The sequence below is a fragment of the Schistocerca cancellata genome, chromosome 2 (assembly GCF_023864275.1).
Source record: "Schistocerca cancellata isolate TAMUIC-IGC-003103 chromosome 2, iqSchCanc2.1, whole genome shotgun sequence".
Taxonomy (NCBI): Eukaryota; Metazoa; Arthropoda; class Insecta; order Orthoptera; family Acrididae; genus Schistocerca; species Schistocerca cancellata.
In genome coordinates this window covers 323,285,258-323,293,288 of record NC_064627.1, presented here as the reverse complement: position 1 = coordinate 323,293,288, position 8,031 = coordinate 323,285,258, and the positions used below count along the sequence as shown (strand labels likewise).

The 8,031-nt window shown below is 45.0% G+C and overlaps 1 non-coding gene across 1 annotated transcript; it reads right to left on the bottom strand.

Moving 5' to 3' along the window:
- Positions 1-2,938: 2,938 nt before the first annotated feature.
- Trnat-ugu (transfer RNA threonine (anticodon UGU)) lies at positions 2,939-3,012 on the bottom strand. The gene has a single exon. It is a non-coding gene; the product is annotated as a tRNA-Thr (tRNA).
- Positions 3,013-8,031: the final 5,019 nt, after the last annotated feature.

Here is an 8,031-nt window from a genome sequence, read left to right as displayed (position 1 = left end):
CACTTACCACTGCGGCAAAGCCCTTGGCAGTTTTATCACATAGCGTTTACGTAAACACACCACTTGTATTGTTCAGGTTCACATTACAACACAGACATACACATTAGGAACAGGAAACCAGTTTACATACACGACAACAACAATCAATAATACTAGAATAAGAGAGTCATAAACGTTGAAGAATTTAGATCATAAAGAGAGCACACATTCATGAAACTGTTACTGATAATAATACTGGCTGCAGAAGTGTGTGGTCAGATATGTGGGAGGCTTACCTCAAAAAGTGTCCAGAGCTCTGAACAAGGTCTCGGCAACGGACAGGCCATGCACACAGAAGCGGTCCCGCCAGTAACGGGACAATGGTCCATTGTTTGCTGATGGTCGGAATGGCGCTCCAAATTGTTAGTCCGGTACCGTACACGTGTTTTGCTCGCGGCGGGCTCTTCTATGAAGAAGATAGCACGGAGGTCTTCGAACGGAGTTCTGGCACAATGTCGCAGGTAAAAAGACGGAACAGGAGAAGAATAGCGTCACTTTTAAGTGAGTGGCTTGTCCGGAGAGTGTCGGAAACTTATGTCCGGAACCACGAAGCAGTTTTTGCCGCGACGACCTGCAGGGACAAAATATGAGAGCGCTCACAAGCGTAGTGGCACAGAGCTCCAGAAGCCTGCAGACATCGCAGCACGGGTTACGACATGTCTTTTAGGAAATTTTCGATACAGCTCCACACCATCGCCAAGTGAAAAAGAAAACACTGAAGGAAAAATGAATCGCAACATCAAGATGGAGTTGTGCGACGTAAAAAAAGCTCGTAGGTGTGTTCCTGCATCATGTCCATATTTCGTGCCAGTCAGCTAGAACGGTCGTGATCGTTTGTTACCTTTGAGATAGGACGTGATGAGCAGGTGTCACGAATGTTACAAATGCTTTTAAGGCGACAGAGACGCGATTTCAGCGTCCTACTTAGAACGGAGTCGTGTTATAGGGCTACGAACAGCTGGGTGTTCCTTGATGATGTTTGGTTTGTGGGGCGCTCAACTGCGTGGTTATCAGCGCCCGTACAATTATCCAATCTTTGCTCAGTCCAATTTCGCCACTTTCCTGGATGATGATGAAATGATGAGGACAACACAAACACCCAGTCATCTCGAGGCAGGTGAAAATCCCTGACCCCGCCGGGAATCGAACCCGGGACCCCGTGCTCGGGAAGCGAGAACGCTACCGCGAGACCACGAGCGGCGGACGCTGGGTGTTCCTTGTGCGACACGGCAGATAGACTTGGCGGCAATGTAACCACTGTACATTACTGCTGGCAGCCGTGGTCACGGGAACGTACGGTCGGAAGAACATCAAGCTACTGGCACTACCGAGAGGGAAGACCATCGTGTTGGGAGTATGGCTCTGTCTCACTGCACTGCGTCTGCAGCAGCAATTTCAGCAGCAGTTAGTGCCACACAACGAACTGTTACAAAACGGTTACTTCAAGAACAGCTGTGAGCCAGATGCCCTGTAGCGTGCGTTCCACTCACCCCAAACCAACGCCATTAGCGACTTCAGTGGTGTCAAGCGAGAGTCCATTGGAGGGCAGGGTGCAGCTTTGTTTTCTTTGTGATGAAAGCTAGTTTTGCTCTGGTGTCGGTTATGTGGTGGTTAGAAAGAAGGCAGATGAGGGCTTGCAACTAACCTGTCTGCGTGCTGGATACATTGGACCAACACCTGGAATTATGGTCTGGCGTGCGATGTCGTATGACAGCTAAGCTCTCCCGTGGTTATCCCAAGTATCCCGTCTGCAAATTTGTACGTCAGTCTGGTTATTCGATCGGTTGTGCTGGCATTCACGAACAGCATCCCAGGGGTTGTCTTCCAACAGGATAAAGCTCGCCCAACAGCGGTAAGCCCAGCATGGTCTTCAGAGCGTCAACATGTTGCCTTGCCCTGCTCGATCGCCAGAGCTGTCTCCAATGGAGACAACTACAGCGCCATCCACAACCAACAATAACTGTCCCCGTATTGACAGACCTAGTACAACAGGCATGGGACTCGAGCCCACAAACTGACATCCGGCACCTGTTCAAATGGTTCAAATGGCTCTAAGCACTATGGGACTTAATATCTGACGTCATCCGTCCCCTAGACTTAGAACTACTTAAACCTAACTAACCTAAGGACATAACACACATCCATTCCCGAGGCAGGATTCGAACCTGCGACCGTAGCAGCAGCGCGGTTCCGGACTGAAGCGCCTAGAACCGCTCGGCCACAACGGCCGGCCCGGCACCTGTACAACAAAGTGCATGCTCGTTTGCGTGCTAGTATTCAACATTATGGCAGCTACACCGGTTCTCAATGAACCAGCATTTCACATTTGCAATGGCTTGTCTGTCGCGTATACCTATGATCTTGCAATGTTAAACATTTAAATATGTCACCTACACAAATGTATTCTCGAAGTTTTATTAATGTAAATTAATTATTTTTGTTGCTACAATTTTTGGCCGGCCGCGGTGGTCTAGCGGTTCTAGGCGCTCAGTCCGGAACCGCGCGACTGCTACGGTCGCAGGTTCGAATCCTGCCTCGGGCATGGATGTGTGTGATGTCCTTAGGTTAGTTAGGTTTAATTAGTTCTACGTTCTAGGGGACTGATGGCCACAGATGTTAAGTCCCATAGTGCTCAGAGCCATTTGAACCACTTTTTGCTACAATTTTTTACCGTTCGTGTTCACGTGGAAAGTTCGAAGATATACGACGGAATGAAGACTATATATACAGTGTACCTCAAGGTACGCTGTCATCCATGATGTGTGTAAGTGACCAGACGGATAAATCATTCTAAGGCTGTTCAAAGACGACGTAGCTGTGTACAATAAGGTATGAAATTACAACAACCTTAGCTGCTTACAGGCGTTGACATACGTCAACGGGGACAGATGAACATGTGTGCCCCGACCGGGTCTCGAACCCGGGATCTCCTGCTTACATGGCAGACGCTCTATCCATCTGAGCCACCGAGGACACAGAGGATAGCGCGACTGCAGGGATTTGTCTCTGGCACCCCTCCCGCGAAACCCACATTCTCAACGTATTGTCCCGCACTACATTCGTAGTGCCCCCGCCCATTATACTCACAAGGGAACCTCCCCATCGCACCCCACTCAGATTTAGTTATAAGTTGGCATAGTGGATAGGCCTTGAAAAACTGAACACAGATCAATCGAGAAAACAGGAAGAAGTTGTGAGGAACTATGAAAAAAATAAGCAAAATATACAAACTGAGTAATCCATGCAAAGATACACAACATGGAGAATACTCTCCGCTCACGAGCGCCGTGGTCCCGTGGTTAGCGTGAGCAGCTGGTTCAAATCTTCCCACTAGTGAAAATTTTATTTTCGCGACGTTATGATCTGTCTGTTCGTTCATTGACGTTTCTGTTCACTGTAACAAGTTTAGTGTCTGTGTTTTGCGACCGCACCGCAAAACCGTGCGATTAGTAGATGAAAGCACGCGCCTCTCCAATGGGAATCGAAAACATTTGATCGTAAGGTCATAGATTAACCGATTCTTGCACAGGAAATCACGTCTCATATATTCTATACGACACTGGTAACGACATGTGCGTCACATGACAGGAATATGTTGTCGACCCACCTAACTTGTACACTTGGCGAATGGGTTTTACCTTGCCCGATTTAGGTTTTCTTGTGGATGTGATAATCACTCCCAAAAAAGTGATGAAAACATAAGAGTGTGTCATATAAACTGCAACAAATGAATGCAACAGTTTCACAGTCGCACAGCTTTCCCCGTGCTCTATCGAAACATATGTTTTTAACGGTTTTTAACGTTTTAAAATTTTCCCTTGTGTAGACTGTCAAATCCTGCATATGTCCAAGCAAACCTGAACATGTCCTGGAATTTTGGAGAGCGAAGTTGATTATATGTGAGTGCCTGAACTTTGATAATTGACTGAAAATAAAAAATTAAACTTCTCTTTCGAGGGAGGACTTGAACCAAGGACCTCTCATTCCGCAGCTGCTCACGCTAACCACGGGACCACCTCGCTCCTGAGTTCATACCTGTCTATAATGTTGCCCATGCTGCACATGGACTACTCAGTTTGTATATTTTGCTTTTTTTTTCATAGTTCGACACAACTTCTTCCTGTTTTCTCGATTGATCTGTGTTCAGTTTTTCAAGGCCTATCCACTGTGCCAACTTATAAATAAATCTGAGGGGGGTGCGATGGGGAGGTTTCCTTGTCAGATGTGCCCGAACTCTTACGGGAATCGGCAACGCGCCTCGAGTAATGAGTATAATGGGCGAGGGCACTACGAATGTAGTGCGGGACAATTCGATGAGAATGTGGGTTTCGTGGGAGGCGTGCCAGAGATATAGCTGCAGTCGCGCTATCCTCTGTGTCCTCGATGGCTCAGATGGATAGAGCGTCTGCCATGTAAGCAAGAGATGCCGGGTTCGAGTCCCGTTCGGGGCACACCTTTTCATCTGTCCGCGTTGACATATGTCAACGCCTGTAAGCAGCTAAGGGTGTTCATTTCATTGTAATTTCATTCTAACGAGCTGCTTGGTTGCCGATGGTATCTGTTCTTCCGGACATGTCCGCAAGAACAGATACCATCTTAGTAAATATACAATAAGGTATGAATTTAGGAACTTGTTACGAGAACTTTCAGACGAGACGTGTCTGACGCAAACATTGGCGTATGACTGAACTTTAGCAAACGTCATGCACTGCACATTAATGTACGAACTGATCCGAAATAATTTGATCACGCAGTCGGCGAACAGTCTAGGAAAATCACACTTTAGCACAGTAACTGTTTGTCACCCTTCTATTAAATCTAATAGTTTTAGACAAACAAGTGTTTGCTTACGTATTCTCCAGCTCCTTAGTAAATCCAATTGCAATCACTTAGACACATTTTTCATTGCGCATTTATCTTTCTGATACTCTCTATACAGTAGTTTGTTTCACTGTTTTGTTTTCAGTATGCCGCCATGTCGTTCGAATTTGTTCCAATACGTTTTCATTTTATTTGTGTGCATGTATGCATGTCTCCACGAGAATTTAATGCTCGTGATTTGACTGTTCGCTTATAGTGTTGAATAACGTTCAGTTGCAGAGTGCTGTTTCATCATTCATAACTATTTTGCCCTGTATGATAGCTTTTTAGACGTGGTACTTTTCTTCTGTTGTTAATAAGTGGCACAGATAATTACTGTGTTCTAAGATCTGCTGGTCTGTCTCTACGCCACACGAGTGCTGACTGCTTTCATTTAAGTGGGCAGCGAATGTGGAGTGTGCGCTCTCGTTTTTCTATGCTCTTAAATGTCCAGAATATCTTATTTGTAAGTTTTTACATGTCTGTCTCGCATGTGTCTACTCATGTGAAGGGCTTATTTCAATAGTAGTACAAGTCCATTACCTCCACTTTTCTGCCTATAATGCTTCTGAAATTAATGATCCAAACAAACAGAAAGGAAGGTTCATTCTAGCAAGAAACCATATGCTCGAATATTTCTGGCATCTCAACAGCAGATTTTTCAGCGCTCATTTAACTTTAGGATTCTGTATCTCAAAATGAACAAAAATGGGCTTGTAGCACTATTGAAATAAGCCCTTTATGTGATGTTCGGTCAATTGATCTACTATTAATGTCATTCTTCGTGCCTGAGGATGCTCTGTTCTTCGAGCGGAAATGGTTGTTTTAATGAAGATGTGGCACACAGCTGTTGTGGCAATTCATGCTTCCTTTTACTTGCCCTGTCTTCCCATTCGCCAGCATTAGCGATAATTGCAGTCCTACTCCTTCGGAAGACTTTCCTCGTCATTCCAATTATTTCCGCTCTCCATGTTATTCTCAGCTGTCCGCTCTTCCTACTTCTCGGTGGCACTCACTCCAGGATTACTTTTACTCTTCGTACCTACTCCTCTCGTCGCGCATAACCATACCACTGAAGAGCTCTTTTTTCAATTCTTTGAACGGCTACTTATTCTAAATCCATTATCTCTCTAATTTCCTCATTTCTTCATCTCTCTTCGTTGTTCTCAGTGTTCCATCCATCCCTACTGCATTTACTTCTCACATGTCCGTAAGGGTCTCCCCGTCTGCACCACTTGTTAGTGTATTTCTTTGCTTGTTTTGATAGTGTTCTGCTCCACAAAACTCCACTTTCCATTACAATTGACCCTGCTGGGTGCTGCCTTCCACATCTGTTATGCAGTTTCCAGAAATACGGATAATCGGTCCTAAATCTTTAAACAGCATTACTGTTTCAATGGCTTCCCATTACTCGATATTGTGTTATACTCATATTTATTCTAAGTCCGTCTCGTTTAAATGCTTCCATTAACTTCTTTATCATAAACTTGTATCCGCTCTGCTTTGTGCTATCAATACTTAATTGTGGGTACATAATAATGAGCAGGCAGTTCCATATTGCAAAGAAATTCCTATCCCTCTGCACGACCTACTCCATTTTGCCAGTATATACTGCACATTTATTTGAAACTGGCGAGCGACAGACTGCAGTCTTTTGATGTTTGGAATAGCTGTTTCAACATCCTACTTTAACTACTACGTATGATTGCTGACATACTCACTTTAACAACTTGTGATATGACTTGACCATAGTTTTTTTTTTTTATTTCCAAAAACACCTTGTCTCGTGATTGAGAATGATAACGTGATACAATGTACACTATGTGATCAAAAGTATCTTGACACCTCGCTGAAAATGTCTTACAACACGACGACAAAACACGACCACACCATAACACCACCGCTTCCGAATTTTACTGTTGGCGCTACACACGCTAGCAGATGACGTTCACCGGGCATTCGCCATACCCACACCCTGCCATCGGATCACCACATTGTGTACCGTGATTCGTCACTCCACACAACGTTTTTCCACGATTCAGTCGTCCAATGTTTACGCTCCTTACACCAAGCGAGGCGTCGTTTGGTATTTACCGGCGTGATTTGTGGCTTATGAACAGCCGCTCGACCATGAAATCCAAATTTACTTACCTCCCCCCTAACTGTCATGGCACTTGCAGTGGGTCCTGATGCAGTTTGGAATTCCTGTGTGATGGTCTGGATAGATGCCAGCCTATTACACATTACGATCCTCTTCAACTGTCGGCGGTCTCCGTCAGTCTACAGACGAGTCGAACAGTACGCTTTTGTACTGTACGTGTCCCTTCACTTTTCCACTTCACTACCACATCGGAAACAGTGATCCTCGGGATGTTTAGAAGTGTGGAAATTTCGCGTGGAGACGTATCACTCAAGTGACACCCAATCACCTGAGCGCGTTCGAGGTCCGTGAGCTCCGCGGAGCGTCCCATTCTGCTCTCTCACGATGTCTAGTGACTACTGAGGTCGCTGATATAGAGTACCTGGCAGTAGGTGGCAGCACAATGCACCTAATATGAAAAACATATGTTTTTGGGGATGTCCGGATACTTTTGATCACATAGCGTAAGTGTTTATAAGAAGCAGCTTTATCTTCCGCTCTTTTAAAGATGAGTTTATTTTTTACATTTTCTATTTCTATTATGCAAACAGCTTTAATTATTATGTTATACGTGTAAGTGACTCCGTCCTAATGGTTCAAATCTACTTGTTCTACCGTACTTCGATGAAAACTTTCTGTAGCTTGGCTGTTCCATCCACTAGTTACGTATTACATTTCGTTACTAAAAATTGAAATTCAAATGGCTCCAAGCACTGTGGGACGTAACATCTGAGGTCATCAGTCCCCTAGACTTAGAACTACTTAAACCTAACTAACCTAAGGACATCACACACATCCATGCCCGAGGCAAGATTCGAACCTGCGACCGTAGCAGCAACACGGTTCCCGACTGAAGCGCCTAGAACCGCTCGGCCACAGAGGCCGGCATTTCGTTACTCATGGCGCTGTTACGTAAAGTACTTATTTACAAAACAGCCGAAATACTTTGTTTCATTGCACTTGCTTGGTTCTTCGTATCCTTAACATAAGGG